Here is a 6,197-nt window from a genome sequence, read left to right as displayed (position 1 = left end):
ATCACCCAGAGTGAGAAATTCCACCAGCCAGCGCCAAGATATAAATGTTTTATGGGTGTGCATCTTTCCCTTTCAAGACAATTCGATTAGTGTCGCACCGCATACCGAAACTTCTATAATTTTTCGATAATAGAACATGAAAAAGTAACTTTCGATACTTCTGTCAAATGTGTCTCACAGATCAACTCTGTCTATTAGCGCAGCCGATGTCCCCCTTATAGCACGAAAGCACCGTGCCACATTTGAATAATGTGACACGGCATGTAGAAATTTTGAAACTGTTCACTACTGTTCGCAAAACAATGTCCATACAGGCTAGAACACTTTACAATGCAAGAAGATGCCGGTAGCTTCCAGCTTTGTAGGCTAACTTGTCTTGCTAGCTTACAGATGAAGCTATCATCAATTCACTCCCCTTGTACTTTGTTTATGATAACATGCAAAATATGCTGATTTCAAAGCCTATTGCCACCAAAACTTTATTCCTTCACTTACTCGGTCTCTTTCTCAAGTCTCTCCCAAAGATGATCTATTGCCTCAGCGAACTGACTCTAGGCAGCCCTCTTGCCACGTGAATGACGTCATTACTAGTTAAAGAGACAGCGCACGCCATAATCAAATAAGCTACTTTAATGCAAATGTTGTTGATCAACAGTTAACCACCTTTCATTTCACATTTACATCATTTAGCAGACGCTCTTATCCAGAGCGACTTACAAATTGGTGCATTCAACTTATGATAGCCAGTGGGACACCCACTATTTTTTTTATGGGGGGTGGGGGAGGGGGGGGGGGGTAGAAAGATTACTTTTATACTATTCCAGGTATTCCTTAAAGAGGTAGGGTTTCAAGTGTCTCCGGAAGGTGGTCAGTGACTCCGCTGTCCTGGCGTCGTGGGGGAGCTTGTTCCACTATTGGGGTGCCAGAGCAGCGAATAGCTTTGACTGGGCTGAGCGGGAACTGTGCTTCCGTAGAGGTAGGGGGGCTAGCAGGCCAGAGGTGGATGAACGTAGTGCCCTCGTTTGGGTGTAGGGTCTGATCAGAGCCTGAAGGTAAGGAGGTGCCTAAATGACGTAAATGTAAATGTAAATGTGCCGTTCCTCTCACAGCTCAGTAGGCAAGCACCTTGGTCTTGTAGTAGATGCGAGCCTCAACTGGAAGCCAGTGGAGTGTGCAGAGGAGCGGGGTGACATGAGAGAACTTGGGAAGATTGAACACCAGACGGTCTGCAGCGTTCTGCATAAATTGCAGGGGTTTAATGGCACAGGCAGGGAGCCCAGCCAACAGCGAGTTGCAGTAATCCAGACGGGAGATGACAAGTGCCTGGATTAGGACCTGTGCCGCTTTCTGTGTAAGGTAGGGTCGTACTCTACGAATGTTGTAGAGCATGAACCTGCAGGATCGGGTCACGCTTTGATGTTAGCGGAGAACGACAGGGTGTTGTCCAGGGTCACGCCAAGGTTCTTTGCACTCTGGGAGGAGGACACAATGGAGTTGTCAACTGTGATGGCGAGTTCATGGAGTGGGCAATCCTTCCCCGGGAGGAAGAGCAGCTCCGTCTTGCCGAGGTTCAGCTTGAGGTGATGATCCGACATCCACACTAATATGTCTACCAGACATGCAGAGATGCAATTCGCCACCTGGTTATCAGAAGGGGGAAAGGAGAAAATGTATTGTGTGTCGTCTGCGTAGCAATGATAGGAGAGACCATGTGAGGATATGACAGAGCCAAGTGACTTGGTATATAGAGAGAATAGGAGAGGGCCTAGAACTGAGCTCTGGGGGACACCAGTGGTGAGAGCACGTGGTGCGGAGACAGATTCTTGCCACGCCCCCTGGTAGGAGCGACCTGTCAGGTAGGACGCAATCCAAGAGGGAGCAGCGCCGGAGATGCCCAACTCGGAGAGGGTGGAGAGAAGGATCTGATGGTTCACAGTATCAAAGGCAGCAGATAGGTCTGAAAGGATAAGAGCAGAGGAGAGAGAGTTAGCTTTAGCAGTGCGGAGAGCCTCCGTGACACAGAGAAGAGCAGTCTCAGTTGAATGACCAGTCTTGAAACCTGACTGGTTTGTATCAAGAAGGTCATTCTGAGAGAGATAGCAGGAGAGTTGGCTAGAGACGGCATGCTCAAGAGTTTTGGAGAGAAAAGAAAGAAGGGATACTGGTCTGTAGTTGTTGACATCGGAGGGATCGAGTGTAGGTTTTTTGAGGAGGGGTGCAACTCTCGCTCTCTTGAAAACGGAAGGGACATAGCCCGCGGTCAAGGATGAGTTGATGAGCGAGGTGAGGTAAGGGAGAAGGTCTCCGGAAATGGTCTGAAGAAGAGAGGAGGGGATAGGGTCAAGCAGGCAGGTTGTTGGGCGGCCGGCTGTCACAAGTCGCAAGATTTCATCTGGAGAGAGAGGGGAGAAAAAAGTCAAAGCATAGGGTAGGGCAATGTGAGCAGGACCAGCGGTGTCATTTGGCTTAATAAATTAGGATCGGATGTCGTCAACCTTCTTTTCAAAATGGTTGACGAAGTCATCCACAGAGAGGGAAGAGGGAGGAGGAGGAGGAGGATTCAGCAGGGAGGAGAAGGTGGCAAAGAGCTTCCTAGGGTTAGAGTCAGAGGCTTGAAATTTAGAGTGGTAGAAAGTGGCTTTAGCAGCAGAAACAGAGGAAGAAAATGTAGAAAGGAGGTTAATGAAAAGATGACAGGTCCGCAGGGAGTCTAGTTTTCCTCCATTTCTGCTCGGATGCCCGGAGCCCTGTTCTGTGAGGTCGCAATGAGTTGTCAAGCCACGGAGCAGGAGGGGAGTACCGAGTCTGCTGGGAGGATAGGGGACATAGAGTCAAAAGATGCAGAAAGGGAGGAGAGGAGGCTTGAGGAGGCAGAATCAGGAGATCGGAGGGAGAAGGATTTAGTAGAGGGAAGAGATGATAGGATGGAAGAAGAGAGAGTAGCGGGAGAGAGAGAGCGACGGTTGCGACGGCACATTACCATCTGAGTAGGGGCAGAGTGAGTAGTGTTGGAGGAGAGCGAGAGAGAAAAGGATACAAAGTAGTGGTCAGAGACTTGGAGGGGAGTTGCAGTGAGATTAGTAGAAGAACAGCATCTAGTAAAGGTGAGGTCAAGCACATTGCCTGCCTTGTGAGTAGGGGGGGATGGTGAGAGGGTGAGGTCAAAAGAGGAAAGGAGTGGAAAGAAGGAGGCAGAGAGAAATGAGTCAAAGGCAGACGTAGGGAGGTTAAAGTCACCCATAACTGTGAGGGGTGAGCTATCCTCAGGAAAGGAACTTATCAAGGCATCAGGCTCATTGATGAACTCTCCAAGGGAACCTGGATGTTAAGGATGTTATACTTGAATGGGCTAGTGACTGTGACAGCATGCAATTCAAATGAGGAGATAGACAGATGGGTCAGGGGGAAAAGAGAGAATGTCCACTTGGGAGAGATGAGGATTCCTGTGCCACTGCCGCGCTGACCAGATTCTCTCGGGGTATACGAGAACACATGATCAGACGAGGAAAGAGCAGTAGGAGTAGTAGTGTTTTCTGTGGTAATCCATGTTTCCGTCAGCGCCAAGAAGTCGAGGGACTGGAGGGTAGCATAGGCTGAAATGAACTCTGCCTTGTTGGCCGCAGAACATCAGTTCCAGAGGCTGCCGGAGGCCTGGAACTCCACGTGGGTCGTGTATGATTTTTTTATTTTATGTAAGTCGCTCTGGATAAGAGCGTCTGCTAAATGACGTAAAATGTAAATAGTGTGTTAACACAATACACAGATAATCGTGTCTAGTTCTTTTCATAATGCAGAAATAATTCAACGTTGGCTGGCTAGCACAAAGTCAGTCATGCTAGCTACACAAATGGACTACATATCTCGAATGTTCAGAAAGTGAAGCTTTACGTTGCAAAATTCTCATTGACTAAAATGATATTGTATTTAGTTGTTACAGTACTGCTAGCTGGTAGTGTTGGCTAGATAGCAATGGCTGCGGTGTTGACTTTGTTTGAAAAACGGCATCGCTGCGAACGAATGTAGCTGGCTAAAATGATATTGTATTTAGTTGCTTCAGTACTGCTAGCTGGTAGTGTTGGCTAGCTAGCAATGGCTGCGGTGTTGACTTTGTTTGAAAAAACGGCGTCGCTGCGAATGAATGTAGCTGGCTAGCTAACCTCGATAGTTTCTCTATACTACACCTTTATCTTTGATACAAAGACAACTATGTAGCTAGCTAACATTACACTAATCAAATCGTTCCATTGTAATGTAATGTGTGTCATATTACCTGCGGAGCGAAGTACAGCATGACTACTCACTCCAACTCCAATCAGATCAGATCTTTTGCCAATAATTGTGCAAAACATCAGAATTTATCTTCCTGTGTAAACACAGCCTAACTAAGTGATTTATAGTGACACTAAATCAAACAGTATGGGTTTTTGCTCTCTTGCTCCTCCCTGTGGCCTTCTGTGGGTACTACATACCTAATTCACGACACTTTATCATAATCTGCATCAGATCTACAAATCAATGAGCTAGACCTATCCATTTTGTTTGCAACTCAGTGAACCTGCGCAGCATTCGCTCAATTCAATGCTTACGAACGAAGATTTCAACGCATATCAAATTACCCAGCAGCAATTTAGAAACAACAAATCGTCTAAAAATGTAATGTGTCCAGCTTAGTGTAATAGCTAATTAACTGTCCATGTAGCTACAGAAAATTAGCGTAATATAAAATAATATATTTAAAAATAAATCAACATTTCAATTTCGGCACACATTTTTTGCCACAATCACATATTTCTCACTAGTTCAACCATTTAGCTACAAGGTAATGCTCTTATGCAGAATTTAACAGCTCCCATAACTTACCATAGTGACTGCAGCAGCCCGTTCATTCCACTCGCTTTGACTACTAACGTTATTTAGCTAGCTAGCGCTAAGTATGGTACGGAAAACCATCTTTATTGCCAGTACGTAGCTAGCTTGCTAGCCAAGAACATTTAACATGAACTAGCTATAACGTTAGCTCGATGAAATCTCTTGCTTGCAAGCAGTTCCGAACAATTTATTTTCTTCCTCTGTCACCCCCAGGTGGAAAAATATTTTTAATCAATGTTATGAATATGTAATTCAATAAAATGCCATTTTCCATGAGAAAACATTTGGTAATGACTGCTCTTCTCCTTCCTCCGAGCAATTTATTTTTTGAATTGTAACGGATGCTCTTTCGGTTGGACTCTGCAGACGGGGCTCTATGGAGCGAGATAGCTGCCAAAATCTTGAACATACTTATCGTTAGGATCGTAAGAAAATCCATATGTAAATTGTTAGGATCATAAGAAAAGCCATGTAAAACATTAAATGTAAACGTTAAATTAGATCTGTAAACATGTTACGACTATGAATTAAACATTTACACATTGAATTCTTACTTTACGTCTCCCTTTACTCGGTTACAGATCTTTTTTATATGTACAAACTGTTGTCAGTAATGTGGTATCTGCAAAGGACATGAACCGAAAGTAGCTAGTCAGAGTTAGCGAGTCAATCAAGCAATGTTAGAGTTGCTTTGCAGATGTTAGAGTTGCTTTGCAGCTTCTGGTTTAATTTCCAAAATAAAAGTCTAGAGCTTGTTTTAGAACTGCATTCAATAACAACGTTATACCAGTAGATGGCGTAGTATAGGCTTGGGCCTTCAGTAAATGACTTGTGTGAGAATGATAAAGACACAGAAAAGCCTTGTCTAGAATAACCGCCTGAGCTGCAAAATAGTAAGTAAATATGATGTAGGCCTATTCCACTATCTAAATATGCCATGCTGTTGTGTGTTATTTAATGGCCATATAATTGTATAATTTATTTTTATAGCCACGTGAGGCTACTGTGGTGATCATGTAACCTAATGAATCACACTTTTTCCACTATTTGGGAGCACGGACTGTAGGCCTTATATTAGGCATTTTGACTGTTGTCTTAGTGACTTGTTATAGCCATTTGCGTTGCACAACCCCATCACGCAGAGGCTATATCCATATCAATAAATGAGACAAAATAAAATATTGATTAATTCTTGGCTATAACCTGTCCTGAACAAAATAGCCAAGGGGTCCCAAATGGTCAAGACTACTGTATCTATAGCCTGTTCTTATTGCCAGATCTGTTTTCCCTATCTGCCACTGCACGTGCTTCTTCAAATATTCTGTTTA

The sequence above is a fragment of the Coregonus lavaretus genome, assembly GCF_964263955.1.
Source record: "Coregonus lavaretus genome assembly, chromosome: 34".
NCBI lineage: Eukaryota > Metazoa > Chordata > Actinopteri > Salmoniformes > Salmonidae > Coregonus > Coregonus lavaretus.
This window is presented reverse-complemented; position numbering follows the sequence as displayed.